At 32.9% G+C, this 16,479-nt stretch overlaps 1 protein-coding gene across 1 annotated transcript in view; it reads right to left on the bottom strand.

Annotated features, from left to right (window-relative positions):
• Nucleotides 1–2,480, bottom strand: part of LOC145294077 (zinc finger protein 488-like) — a 215,454-nt gene extending 212,974 nt beyond the window's left edge. The window contains exon 1 of the mRNA XM_080141129.1: nucleotides 2,091–2,480. The gene's annotated coding sequence lies outside the window, so the exon portion shown is untranslated. The remainder of the gene's footprint in view (nucleotides 1–2,090) is intronic.
• Between the last annotated feature and the right edge of the window lie 13,999 nt (nucleotides 2,481–16,479).

Below are 16,479 nucleotides of genomic sequence, written 5' to 3' on the forward strand. Positions count from 1 at the left end.
TTTGTATGTATGTATTTTATCGTCATGTCATGTCATATGCTACTGGTACCATGTAACCAAGTACTACCTGCCTCATGGTCGAGTCACTGGCGACTAAACTGGTTCCAACACCAGACTTGTTTGGTGAGGAGGGTAGCTAGTCTCCATGAATGATTAAAAACAAGACCTTCCAAAGGGCGAATGAACCGTTATTTTAGGTCAACGGCCAACTAGCACCGTGTGTGTTTTTGTGTATGTATGTGTGTGCTGGGTGGAGAGGGCTTCCGTAAGCCGTGGTGAAGTCAACCTTTCTATCAGAAGCAAATCTCTGCTTTAAAAAACCATAAAGCGGGAGACCAATACCCGCATTACGCTGTATGCAGTTTAAATTGTTGCTGGCTATCTTGCTCTTGCTTGTTGCTGGATCTCAACATTTTGAACCGAGAGAGAGACTTAGCTGTGGTACAAAGCTAAAAGTCTGTAACATAATATTTGTATAGATACTTCCTCAGGCATTTGTCTAAAAAATGGTCCTGTGGCGATGGAAGTCATTTTTGGGCTCATGGACTTTAAGTGTCTGAAGGAATGGCACTCGTCTGACAAGACATCGCAATCATTATCATGTATGTATGTACGTATATATATACATATATATATATATATATATATATATATATATATATATATATATATATATACACAGTATAACCCCGGGAGCAGTGGCCCTAAGATACTTTTTTTCAGGTTAGAATGTGGAATTCGGACTTACAATGTTTTTTATAATGTTATTTGATTATATTCATTTGTACTGTACTATCTTTTGTTGCTAATTTTTAATGCCTTATGCACGAGTTCCACTATATATATATATTTATATATATATATGTGTGTGTGTGTATGTATATATATATACATATATATACACTTACATAATGTATAAATATATTCACCTATATATATATGTTTTTTATGTATATACACATATTCACATGTATATATATATGTGTGGGTATATATATATATATATATATACACGCACACACGTACACACACGTACACACACACACACACATATATATATATATATATATATATATATATATATATATATATAACTTAACTCTAACTGATTGAACATTTGATTAGCTCACCGACTATTGGTGACAAAAATCTGAGATCAACATTTCTCTGAAAAAGACAGTCAGTGTTGCCAGAGAAAAATGTTTTCCAAAAAGACATTACCTTAAAAAAACTTTATATAAAAATATCTGAAGAGAGCTGAACGAGGCTTTAAACGCTATGAAAATATTTTGAAATATTAAAAAATGATAAAAGTCTGAAAAACCGACAATTGTTGATAATTACACTATTTTAAATATACATTTTTTTAAAGTGATGGTTGTGTAGTTAGTGATGGTTGTGTAGTTCCAACGACAGAAAAAATGTACACAACCATCACAACCATCACCATATATATATATATATATATATATATATATATATATATATATATGTATATATATATATATATATATATATATATATATATATATATATATATACAGATACAGATATACTTTGTTTTTGAAGTATGGTCGTGTTTTTCGTACAATATATTATTTCCAGGCATATTATTCTTATTTTTATGTAGTCAATCGATTTTGTCACAAAATTCCTTTACGCAAGTTACACTTGCCTATGATTTTGTTGCTTATTCATGGTTTTATCACATCCATAATTCTCAGCTATTTTTTTACATGAAGTTTTTTTTACTAAAAATATGGTAACTATTGTAAAAATGTACGTTACTCTAAATACTTACTCTCGAATTAGAAATGAATTATTCATACACACACTTACACACACATGGTAACATACATATGCATTCTCTCTCTCTCTCTCTCTCTTTATATATATATATATATATATATATATATATATATATATATATATATATATATACGTATGTATGCGTTTACTAGACCAGACAAGGCCTAGTTTTATTTGTATAGAATAAATAAAATTTCAACTGAATTAACTTTAATTAAAAAGAGCGAATGATTTTATTTACATATTTTCTTCTATTTTAATAAAAATATTTTTCAACTTACCAGTGAATGTTCCGTCTTGTGTGTGTAAATACACCAGATCGATTTGTTGAGATTCAAGCGGCTATGTTGATGACGTCGTAGTCGTAGTAGTAGTAGCCGTGATGAGAAGAGTAGATATTTGCTTCGCGTCGAAAAGATTTCATTTGTCGCGGGAAAACGAAGGTTCAACACTGTAAAAGCCCGCGAAAGCGCAAGAATAGAATCCTATTTCGCATCTTTTAATTATGCGTCTCTCGACCTCGCTTTCTCTCCTTTGTCTCGACTCAACTTACACGCACTTGTTCCTTTTTGCGTATTAATAATTTCCAATTATTTTTATAGACCGTATTACAGACAAGTCACTTTTACATTTACACATGTACCACGAGCACACACACGCATATAAGAGCAGCCATTTTCATTATTTATTTTTTATCTATCTATCTATCTATCTATCTATCTATCTATCTATCTATCTATCTATCCATCTATCTATCTATCTATCTCACTCTCTCTCTATATATATGTATATATATATATATATATATATATATATATATATATATATATATATATATATATAAAACTCGTTTTCGACGGTAATTTTCGCGGGTGATTACAGAAACTTGTATGCACATATGTAGCCATTAATGTTTGTATAAATAAATTTAATATACCTGCTCTGTTCACTCATTGAGCACTCTTTGGTAGACACATGTTGTTTCATTGGATGTACTTCTAGGAAACTAAACTCTACTGGCTAAAATATTATATATATATATATATATATATATATATATATATATATATATATATTAATCTTTAATGATTTTTAATTCGTGGTAAATATCAATTATCAAAATTAATTTGATAATATATATGGCGATGTATATTTTGTTGTAATTTTTATTATGTTTCGTGTGAAATATTTGTCTTTTGGGATATTGATTGTGTTGTTTTATAGGGTGCACCTACGGAAATTCTATATTTTTACAGTATACGTGTGGTGTATATATATATATATATTTTTATTATTTATTTTTTATCTATCTATCTATCTATCCATCTCTCTCTCTCTCTCTCTCTCTCTCTCTCTCTATATATATATATATATATATATATATATATATATAAGGACATTTTGTGTCTGTGTGTTTGCGAGTTCGTTCCATATGTACTTAAAAACGTCTGGGCCAATTTCTATGAAATTTCACACAAAGGAATTTTATGTGCCCTGCAGTGTTTTAAATATATTTTGTATCAGAATATTTTCGATAAGTATCGATAATCGATAATCCAAATAATCCGATGAACGAAGGAACAGACAATTTGGATCGAAGTTAACACCTTACATAACCTAACATCACAAGCCCATTTGAAAAGTGTTAGTACCACACGAGACAAAAGACCCAAAAATGTAAAACCAACAATAGATTCTTTGATATGACAGAGGCGCGTTCGAAATACATGTTTCTATTTAGAACACAATTGGAGTATAGTACTTAAATTTTTGCATTTTAAACATTAATACAAGCCATTATATAAAATATTTTCATAAAATCGACAGTAAGTTCTCTACAGTGCAATATAGACAACAATGTATTGTGGAATAAATCATAGCGAGAAGCATGTGAGCTTTTTCACGATGTACCGCGATGGGTTCTCAACTACAGCAATCGATTTTATTGCAAAATCGGCGGTTTGATTGATTTGGAGGACATTAAAAATATTGGAGTGTGAAACATTCATTGATCATCATTCAATCCCGGGCTACGTCGAGTCACCATGTTTATATATATATTATATATTATTATATATTATATACGTCAGATATATGAAAGAACCTGGGAGAGTCTTGCTTTGGATCGTGGAGAGTGGAGAAAGACTGTGGGGAGTTGTAAGCAAGTTTGAGGCAAATCTAACCCTGTATGAGCGGCTGAAACGTGATATCCGGAAAGGGAGGGTTAAAGGAGCAGTAGATGGGCGGGAGCGCCAAATTGGTCTCGAGTGTGAGGTGTGCGGAAGATTATGTCTGAGCAGAGCTGGGCTGATTAGCCACCAGACTACTCATCAGCGCAGTGGGCCAGATCGTACCTGTGTCAACTGCGGGCGGACGTACAAAACAACAGGTGGTTTGAAGCGGCATTTGATTATATATAAAAGTGACCATCACGAACGTGCTGCTAGTCGCGCACATGTCTGCACAATGTGTGCCAAAGAATTCCAGAATTTGGCAGGGCTTAAAAGCTACCTTCGTGCGGCCCATCACTGATTTGTTTTCGTGTTTCTGTATGTCTTTTCTTTGTGCTATATCAAGTAATGGTTAATGTTCGAAAACGAATTTGCTGCCATATATATATATATATATATATATATATATATATATATATATATATATATATGTTTTATTTTTTTATTACCTTTTAATCTGTTTGGTTACATATGTTTCGGATGTTGGACCATGTTTACGATCCAATAGCCTCGTCAGACCTTACAGGTTTCTATAAGGTCTGACGAGACTGTTGGATCGTAAACATGGTCCAACATCCGAAACATATGTAACCAAACAGATAAAACGGTAATAAAAAAAACAAAACACATATTTGCTCTGCAATAGTATTGAGCACTCTCTTCAGGTTTTTACTAATTACCAGTTTTACTATCCACAACTTACAGATTATGCTTTAAGAGCCTTTCTTCCACACGCACGGGCAAACTTGAATGATTTTGTTGGGGTAGTTGCCTATGAACACTAAAATACCTAACTGTGCTTTTTTTTAAAAACGATTTTCCGGACTTTAATATTTCCATTTTCTTTTATCGACATTGTTTCTTTATTTAATCCTTTTCTATTCAAAGAGAAAAATAAACTTTCCAACTATTTTCTGAGGAAGATTGCTTCATCTCTGATGAGTTGGTTACTGGGCTTCCGCTATTCAACAAAGTACGTTTGAGACGTACTTCATAAAAAATACGAATAAAATATTATGAGAAATAATTAACACTCTACTGCTAGAATTTTTTTCATGCAATTAATAAATATTTTAATCATAAACCCACAGATGATGGAAGTTAGAATGCAACTGATAAACGGATATAAACAAACCTTTTTTCCGCTTCTGTTTGACAATTTTTCTGATCAAAGTTCACATTGCATTTTGTCTTACAGGTTCGTGTTTCCAAGTCGTCTGGCTGTCCATGCGGTTCTTTTTTTTTCACCTCGCTTTTCTTTCTCCTTTTTTTCTTTTGTTGTGATGTCACCACATGTGTTGATTTGGTCATTTACATACGTGTGTTGCTACTACTGCTACAAGTCAAAATTATGAAAAGAAATAGAGAGTTGGCTAATAATAAAGAAAACTTTGCATAAATTAAAATATAATATTTATGCGTGTTTTACGATCAAGTAATGACAGGCGGCCTTCTAGCACACACACACACACACACACACACACACACACACACACACACACACACACACACACACACACACACACATATATATATATATAAGTGACCGTGCCTGTTTGTCTGTGTACATTTTCCTTCGCAATAACTCTGTTAATTTTCAGTCTACAGACTCGAAATTAGATCTACAGGGTACTGAGATTTGGGAAAACCTTTGTGATCGATTTTCGGCCATAAATTTGGCTGTTAAAGGGTCAAAGTTCAACGATTTGACTTTTGAGAACTCTACCAAACTCCTCCGACAATTTTGAGTCTAAACACTTGAAATTTTAGATATAGGTTCCATGGACATGGATCTAACTTAATAACTCGATTTGAGACAAAAAAAAATAAATTTAAGAAGTCATAATAGGGGTCATAGTCAAAAAAAAAATTGCCATTTTTTTTTGCTCAGCATACACCTCTAAACACCCGGCCAATGCCGGGCTGAAATTGTAGTATATATATATATATATATATATATATATATATATATATATATATATATGAAATAAAATGGAGGTGGAAAGATCCGAATACTCAACGTTTCGCCCGATTTATGCGGGCTTCTTCAAGAGGGATGGTCATTGACCATCCCTCTTGAAGAAGCCCGCATAAATAGGGCGAAACGTTGAGTATTCAGATCCTTCCACCTCCATTTTATTTCATATCGTCGGATTTAATCCAGCTCAACAATCATATATATATATATATATATATATATATATATATATATATATATATATATATATATTTACCAGTGGTGAAAAAACCGGACTAGAGTGCTCAATGTGTAGTCAGAGCAGTATATAGGAAATTTATTACTGCGAGTCCAGAAAGCGTTTACCTATTGTTTCAGCTAGAGGAAGATCCCCAAAGAGAGGAAATATCCAACTAGCATCGTCAGAATTCATAGATGGACTAAGTTATAAAATCAAATAAGAATGGAAAAATCGTAGATGAAGGGGAGTTAGAAAAGAAGGGGGGAGTGGAAGGGAGAGGACGTTGGAATTTAAAGTAGTAGGAGTGTATATAATAAGAGAGGGGTTTTTAATTAAATATTAATTATGTGTTAATTCTTTGTAAGAATTGTAAGATTTTTAAAGAGCGGCGTGTAGATATTGCCGCCTTTAAACTTGTTTCCAGAAAGCAGGACGAAAATATAGTGTCAGAGAAATTACAACAGTGACTGAAGTGCACTGTATATCGCAGATATCTTTTGTCAAAAGCTGGTTTCGCAAATTATCTAAAATCACTCAATAAAAACCAAGAACGACAGTCTTATGAGGAGGCTTTTACAGCAGATCCGGCAACGCTAAGTTGTCACATTTGTGGTCTAATCCGCAAATCTAAAATGTCCTGATACGACACTCGAGGAAGCACAATATTATGCGAACACTTTTACGAGAAAGAAAAAGTTTTTATGTCACATGTATGTACTTTCATGTAGGACTAAAGCTGGATTAAAAAGTCACCGACGTGCACACAACCGCACAAAACTTAACTGAAAAGATGGCAGACCCCTGTCAAGAAAAAGCAATCATATATATATATATATATATATATATATATATATAATATATATATATATTTATAAAACTCAAATGACCTTGTAACGAGTGATGTAACCCACTTTCCAGTTTACGACATCCGGTTGCTTATGCGCACATAAACATTAACCCATAACAACGTAAACAAATAAACACAAATCGCTTCTTTTGCAGATTTTGAACTGTGCACTAAAATATTAACGTTATTATTTCGAAATTATTATTTAACATGGGAAGAGTGGGAGTGTTTTGCAACTATTCTTTATTACAACTATACTGTCGCTATTTTCTTACAACTAAACAACTTAAACCCGTTGACAAACATAATATCAATAGTAGTAAAGCCAAGACTACTACTACTACTACTACTACTACTACTACTACTCTATCCGTCCCTTTTCCTTCCTTCCTTCTTTTTTTATTTTCTGTGAGAACGGTGAATTTATTGACACATGTACTAATCTGTTAACATATTAGTTTTATTTTATTTTATTTATTTAGGTTTTATTTTTTTGCTTCAGGTTTTTTAATTTTTTTTTTAGATTTTAAGTTTCTATAACTTGGTTGAAGGATTCAATATGGGGTTTTCATTCTTATACTTCTCATCTGTAGGTTCATGTGCGTTTTTGCTACTAAATGCCTTTCGTCGGCTTTCGATTCGTAGGAAAATCATGTTTAATTTTTGATTTTTAAGTGATTATTCGGAAAAATAGGTAACTTTACACGAATAGGGAGGGTTGTTTTTTATGTTTGATCCGTCCGTGATTTTTCATTTTAATATACTTTCATAGAAATGTTTCTGTTATATAAAAAAAAGCTATTTTACTTTACGTCACAAGTGTCATGCTCATACATGAATCCCATAGCTAATATAACATACTGACCCAACGAGTCACGGGTAGTCTAGTATATATATATATATATATATATATATATATATATATATATATACTGTGTCAATCGCTTTATTGCAGATTAGTAAAATATCAATATTTCACTAAATATACGTCACAAGAAAATGAAAATTATATCATCAAACGATTCCTTTAAGGTTAGTTATTTCCAAAAAAAATTATTCAAATTCATACGATATTCACAAAGTTTGGACATTTTATTCTTTATTGAAATTTCCACCGTCCATCGCTTTATTGCAGGTCTCTGAAAATGTTGTTTTAGGGCAAAAATACAATGTCTTATCTTGCGTACTTTATTTTTTATTATATTTTTCTGTCATGCTTCATGCTTTGTCTGGATCGATATTTTTCTGTCAAAGAATAATAAACAAAAACATATCCTAGGTATAAGCGTCATATGAATTAATTATTTATCGACATATCAACCATTTAAAAAAAAAACTTCAAACAACTTTTTGACCCCTGAGGAAGTCAATTGTTTGATCTTAAAACGAGTTATGGCTCTAGCAACATCAACTATGTTCCTCCACAAGGCACCCTTTGAAGTAAATTGCTCTCCTCACTCATAAACGCTTCGTTTTAATATTGACCAGAAATATTCAATGGGGTTAAGTTTTGGAGAACACGGTGGTCTGGTCATGACAGTTTCCCCAATGAATTCCATAGATTCAAGGATGGCTGCAATCGTCCCAAGCGTAATGGAATCGTACATTGTCACGCATAAAAATCATCTGAAAGCGATCTGACAATGGTAAGCTATCTAGCCATGTCGACAAATGATTATCCAAAAAGGCCGTGTATGCATTGCTGGTAAGCTTTACACCATCTGGCTCTTAGAATGGTCCAACCAACTTATCCCCAATGATTCACAATTAAAACATGATGTCTCCACCTTCTTGTTTGTGATGAACTCTGTAACGGGTCAGATTTCCATTCGGGTTTTAAACTTTGGTCCATCTATCCGGACCGTCAAGAGTAGCAGTGGCCTCATTCCTAAATAGGACCTGTTGGAAATCCATTTTCATGTAATTCTGTGTCCAAGCCATTCGTTTTTCCCTTTGTTGTTTGCTCAATGGAGCCCTTGGAAGAGGTTTGATGTTCCTTGCAATCTCATTCAACACATTGGATCGGGCATGCCTGGATCTTGCAGCGATTACAACTTTTGCAAAAACGAAACCACTGGTGCTGTTTGTGTTTCGATTGACTTCCCTACGAATTTTCCGAATATCACAATCTAAATCTGATATTTGATGCCCTTATTTTCCTGGATTTGGTGTTCAGGTTGTTCAAGAAAACAAACAAAGTCTTTTGATCCCATTCCAGCTCCCTGGCTAAATTTTTGATTGACAATCCGTCGAGTTTAGCAACTATGCTTTCCTTTATTCGCCTGATTTTTATATATATATAACGAAATATTTACTATTTACATACGATATACATTTTATACTAAACTTTTTATATAATTTTATATTTGTTTTATAAATCTTAGTTAGAAAACTTTTATAACTTATAAACGTCAGCATGGCACATTATTTCATTATGTAATTTTCTGAATATTTTATTTTGATACCCACGTCTACTAATCATTCGTGTTTTAAAGCCGCAACTGTGTGGTTAAAATCTATTTTTATTTACTTATATATATGTTATATCGTTACTTTAAATAAGAATACAGCAAGAAACACGGGGTTATGGATGAAAGACAAAGGGGGTTATTTACAAGGGAATACAGGTGACATAAGAGTTACTCGACATCTTGTCTTATTCTCTTCCTGTCTTTTTCCTTCTCTCTCAGTCACGTAAGAGGATATAGTTCATTTCATCTATGAAGGAATGTTAGGTCATTCCATTACATCACCTTCCTCCCAAGCTAAATTCTTCCAAAGAACTTTGCTTCTACCATTTTTTCCTTTTTAGACTTTGTCCAAAAAATTCGGTCCTTTTTTTTCTTTTCCTTTCACTTCTCACCATTTGTGTTTGCCGATTTTTTTACTTTTGGAGAGTGACTGGCTTTCTGAGTTACTGGTACTTCCTTGTTTGGAGGTTGTATATGGAAAGTATAATATAGCACTTCCATTGGTAACTCTTGGTTTCTGACTGTTTCTATGTATCGGAGTCTCAGTTGGTTAATATGTTTTTTGTGGAAAAAAGTCTGCCCTTTTATAATGTAAAATATTCTCCCAATTCTTCTACTTCTTTTATAATGTAAAATATTCTCCCAATTCTTACCCAAAACTCTTCTCTGCCCGATAATTTTTGAAGAAAACTTTATCCCCGTCATTGTAAGTCTTGTACCTTACATTATCCTTGATACTTTTTTTTACTTTTTCTCTTGGGATTAACCGGTCGAACACCGAAGTATCTTCCTGGCAAACATAATTTCAGCTGGGGATAATTTAGCATTTGTATTTGTATTTGGTGTTATCCTATATATTGCTAAGAATTTTTGAATGCTTTTTTCTTCCGTGTGGATGTTATTATTCTTTTTTAAAGCTCGTTTAAAAGTATTGACAAATCTTTCCGCTTTTCCGTTTGATCGAAGGTTAAAAGTTGGTGTTGTAATGTGTTCAATGGCCAGTGCCTCACAGTATCGCTTGAATTCCCGACCTGTGAACATAGTGCCATTATCACTAACAATTGTTTTTTTTTAATAGAACTCCGAACCGACTAAATACCTCGTCCGGCGCTTTTATTGTGTTTGCCGCTGTAGGTATTTGTATTTAAAAAATTCTGGCCATTTTTACATACTATCTACGATTACTAGGTAATAATATCCCTTCTGCGTAATCGATATTGATGCGTGTCCAGGGTACATCTGTTTTAGGCCAAGGTTGCGTCCGTATGGGGGGAAATCTTGCAGCTAGTTGGCAACCTTTACATAATTTCACCATTTTCTCAATGTCCTGATCCATTCCAGGCCAGTATGTGAATCCTCTCATTAGGGCCTTCATTCTGGAGATTCCAGGATGTCCCATGTTGAATTCCTTTAGGATTTTCTTTTGTAATACTTGCGTACATCAGAGTTTTATCACACATAGAAAATGGAAACACTCTTAATCCTTTTCTATTCTTTTCGTCTTGTCACACTTGTTTTTTTTTAATCTTATTAATATATTTATCTGTTTTCGCTGCTTTCTTTAATTTCTCAAGTGTAACAGGAAGTTCCCTAACAATATTTATTAATATATCTGTTAGTTCATTTTCTTCTTTTAGTGCTGCTATAACAGTTTCTTCAAATTCAGTTTTACTGGGGATCAATCTCGACAAACCATCTGCATGTGTAATTTTACTAGATGCTAGGTGTTTCATTTTGAAAACGTAATTGAGCAAAATAATACTCCATCTCTGTAATCTATTTGCCGTATGATTAGAAATCCCCTTTTTTGAACAAAAATCGATAGTAATGGTTTATGGTCCGTTTCCAAGACGAAAGATCTTCCATGAATGAATCTATGACACTTTCTCACGGCAGACACAATCGCCAAACCCTCTTTTTCGATCTGACTGTACTTTCTTTCAGCGGGTAATAAAACCCTCGAGGCGTGAGAAATTGGTTTAGTAGATCCATCTTCCATTCTGTGTAGAAGCACCGCTCCTAAACCGTATTCGTTTGCACCTGCCGCTACGATTAGATCCTTTTTTGGATCGTAATGTGCTAACGCTAGATCCGAAAACAAACATCTTTTAATTTTTGGGAATGCTTCCACGTTCTTTTGTCTAAAGCCATTTTTTCTTCTTCTTCAATAATTCATTTAATGGTGCTCTTAATTCATGCATATTTGGGATATAAGAATTATGGTAGTTTGCTAGACCCAAGAATGGCTGTAACTTCACTACATTGTCTGGTCTAGGCATAGCTCTAATTGATTCTGTCCTATTTGGGTTAGGTCTACCTTTCCAATCAATTATTTGTCCCAAATATTCAGTCTTGTCCATACCAAAATTATATTTTTCGAGAGCCACTTTAAATCCATAGTTTTCTATTTTCTCGAATACTTTCCGAATATGGTTTTTATGTTCTTCAACATTTTTGCTTCTTATGAAAATATCGTCTAAATAAGCCATTGCAAAATCCAAGCCTGCTAGCATGGCATCCATAATTTGTTGGAATGAATTTGGAGCTACTTTCAACCCAAACGGCAATCGTTTTAGGGAAAATAATCCTTTATGAGTATTCATTGTCAGGTATTTAGAACAATCTTCGTGGACTTTGACCTGCAAATATGCTCCTGACAGGTCAATTTTTGTGAAAATTCTTCCTCCATTTAACTTAGAAAATATTTCCGCAGGGGTAGGGAGTGGATAGTTATGATCCTATAAGGAATCATTCAGTCCCGTCGAAAAATCTCCACATACCCTGATTTTTTTCTTTTTCACATAAACTGTGGGTGATGCCCATTCAGAGTAGCCACTTTTTTATTACTCCGATTTCTTCGAGTCTATTTAATTCTTTCTCGATTGTTTCTAATGCCGAATACGGAACCTTCGTTTTGGGTTTAAACACCGGTTTTTCTTCATCTTTAAGTTCAAATTTCACTTCCGTTTTAGTGCAGCAATCCAGACCTTCAGAAAATACATTTTTAAAATCCTTCTTCAAACCCCCAGCAAATCTTCCTGCCAGTTTGGGACTTTCAGATCCTGCCACATTTACTCTTTTGTAATACGAGTTTATTGGTTTCTCTCATAAATTGAAAAGTATCATCAAATCTATACCGAATAGATTAGAATTTTTTTTCCGGGTATCACATACATTTTAGTTTTTAACGTCTTTTCATTCAGGGTCACATTAGTATACAATTCACCCTTAAATTTTAATCTATTTCCAGACACTCTGGCAATTTTCTTTGTGTTTTGCAGTTTTGGAGAACCAATTTTCTTCCATGTTGTTTCATCAATTAAGAATATGTCACTTCCAGTATCCAAAAGACATTTTACTTTCCGGCCATTAATTCTAACTTCAATATATTTACTCTTTTACCATACATGGACACGTTTTTAGAATCAATGTTTTTTTATTTCAGGCTTACAATATTTCTCCTTTTTGCATACTGTTGACTTGTGTCCTTTACGCCCGCACTTATAGCATATTTTGCTTTTGAAGTAGCACTCTTGTGTGAAGTGATTCTTTCCTCCACACGTCTTACAGTATTTTTTACATAGTGGCCACCTTGCTTTACCCTTTGTATTTTGTCAACATCTTTTTCTCTTCGATACTAGTATTATCCCGTTTTAAATTTAAAAGTTTCTGGCATTCTTCAGTAACTTTCTCTAAGGTTATTTCTATGTCTTGGTTCATAATGGATAATATCCTAGAACGTATCTCTTTATCCTTCGAGGATGTTAACCCTTGCACAAATATCAAGCATTTAAACATGTCCCTTTTTTAGGTCTTTCAACTTTAATAACTCGCATTGTTGGGCATTTACTCTCCCAGCATAGGTGATAAAGTCTTCATCATCTTGTTTCAAAATATTTAAACACCTATAACGAGTATAAAATAAGCTATCCCGTTCCCTGAAAACGTTCGATAAAATTTCTATAGTCTCTTTAAAAGAAATATCTTCGGGTTTCCTTGGGAGTATAAAATTTGTATACTTGGTATTTTCATGGGAACTCAGTTTTTGCAACAATTTATTTTTTCTTCATCTGATAGGCTTGACATCGTTTGGAAAAAATATTTTCGTATCTACGATAATATGCTGGAAACGTTTAGCCATTAGTTGGTTCATATACAAATTCTGTCAGCGAATTTACAATTCCTTCCAGAGTGAGCCGACAATCCTTTTTGTCTTCTTGTTTCATTAATATTGTTTTTAATAAGTCATTTTGTTTTAACTGTTCTTTTTATAAAAATTGCATCTACTTTGCTGAGCTGCCAGTGCTAATTGTATGGTTTTTGTAAACTCGGTTAATTGTTCCATGTTGAAGATTTTTTAAACTCAGTAATAAAACAAAAGGTTAACAGTACCTGCACAAAGCAGTAAATAAATTCACTGAATAGTTTTTTTTAAACCACACAAAAAATTCTTTTGTAGAGAACGTTTTTGCAACACCCACGAAATTTACACTGAAACACAGCCTACACGTGTTTTTTTCGCCGTGTTTTATTTTTCTTCTTATGAAACAAAGAAATTTGAAATGGACACTTTCAAAAATTGTTCCTTTCAATCCTTCGTGAAATGTCAATTTCTCTTTTTTTTCAGTAGGACCGTAACAGACTGAATTAAAAAAATATCACTTACCTTTTGTGTGTCTTAGCTTTTTTTCTTTTTAGTAGTTTAATTTATCCGTCCAGTATTTTCTTCTCTTCGTTTTCAAATAATTTTTGTTTAAAGTTCCCTTTTTGTGATTTCGAATCCTGTCGCCATTTGTTATATCCTTACTTTAAATAAGAATACAGCAAGAAACACGGGGTTATGGGTGAAAGACAAAGGGGTTTATTTACAAGGGAATACAGGTGACATAAGAGTTACTCGACATCTTGCCTTATTCTCTTTCTTTTTTCCCAGTCACGTGAGTTGGTATAGTTCATTTCATCTTTGAAGGGATGTTAGGTTATTTCATTACATCAATATAAAAGGCACTTTGTCTCTGTGTGTACATGTGTGTGTGTTCCTTCATATGGACTCCGAAACGGGTGGGCTGATTTTTTGAAATTTCTAACAAAAATGCTTTATATGTAAGGTAGTGTATTTGAAGATTTTTTTTATCGGAATGCCTACAATAAATATCAATAATCGATGATTGAAACAAAATCGATTAAAGAAGGAACAGTTCGATTTTGACCAAAGTTTATATTCTGATATAGCCTAATATTACAATGTCGTCTACAGTATTTTGTGGACTAAGTCATTGCAGTGATGCATGTGAAATTTCCTCTTAGTGAACAGTGGTGGGTTCCTGATTAGAGCAGACAATCAATCGATCTGACTGAAAAATGGGCGATTTCACCGATTTCAATGAACATTAAAAGCATTGGAAGTGTAAACCATTCGTTGATCCTAATTCAACTCTGAGCAACGTCGGGTTTCTCTGCTAGTCTTGGAATAACGCGATTTCTGAGAAATTCGAAAATAATGCTGTCGTAAAATATACATAGATTAGATTCAAACGCCATGTAAATGATATAAATGGGAAGACATTTCTGTTATTAAAGATTTTATAGATGAATATTCCAACCTCAGTTTTTATATTCAAATCTAGAAATTTATCTTGCGTTCCAATGTATTCACATCTTAATTCTAATACTTTTGGATGTACGAAATTTTTTGTATTTCCAAACACCTCGTAATCATACATATATACAACATACGGCAATACATCACCTGCTACCATGATAACTATAAGTTCTAGATTTATAATTTCTAATTAATAGCGACATCTATATGTATTCATGTCTATGTATGATTAACGCAAAAATGTTCAGAATCAAAATCAAGTTGAAAAACCTATAGTTTCTTGTAATATTTTATTTCTTATTTAAAAACCACTCCCTTTAATAATGGTGATTTTAAAGTATTTTTAGATAATTTTTTATGGAAGACGATCCAGAAAAAGCACGAAGCCACTTGATGTAAGGAACTAAAAATACTACTTCTATCTAAAAATACTACTACGAGATCTAAAACTAATCAACGATAAGTGTGAGATTGAATAGATTGTGACCCAGAAAACGGTAACTTTTCCCATTTTGTCAGAAATATTTCTCAGGACAAAAAAAGGGAAGCGAGAGTTTATTTTTACATGCTGAACTCGAGTCAGCTTTTTATGAGAATTTATATGATCTAATTTTCTTTACTTCATCTGAATTATTTACCACAGAAAAAAGTTTTTAGTGAATGTTTCTTACCTATTAATCAGATTAATAATTGATTTTAAAACTTTAGCGGCTGTAATTATGCGTGCTCTAAATCTTTGTGAACTAATCTATCTATCTATCTATCTATCTATCTCTCTATATATATAATCTATATATATATTATAGAGTTTATATATATATATATATATATATATATATATATATATATATAAACCCTGTGTATTGCTTTATTGCAGATCAATATTTGTTTTAATTTTGAAATTACTAGAATATGTAGAAAGGTGACATTTGGTATACTGGAAGAACATAAACAGGTGCTTAAGTTTCCTGATTTTTTGTGGGATTTGAACAAATATTTTGAAAATTATGCTAAGTTTTCTATTTTTAAGTGTGTTTAATTTTATTGCAGGTCTCCCAAAATGCCTAGAAAGTATCGATTGACGGATAGTGAAAAGAAACGTGCTGTTGCAGGCCTTGCAGAAGGTTTCTCTTTCGTAGATCTTGCCAAGGAGCTTGGTTGAGATGGAAAAACACTGTCTAATTATTGTTGAAAACCTAAACATCAAACCAGGGAAGGACAAAAACACAAGAAAGTCAGTTTCTGCTCATGATGTTAGAAAAATTCGCTGTCAACTTATCAAGTAGCCGGGCAGTAACGGTGCTGCTATATTTGACAAGGT

This window comes from Euprymna scolopes, chromosome 15, assembly GCF_053919585.1.
Source record: "Euprymna scolopes isolate OS-2025 chromosome 15, ASM5391958v1, whole genome shotgun sequence".
In the NCBI taxonomy this organism is placed as follows: domain Eukaryota; kingdom Metazoa; phylum Mollusca; class Cephalopoda; order Sepiida; family Sepiolidae; genus Euprymna; species Euprymna scolopes.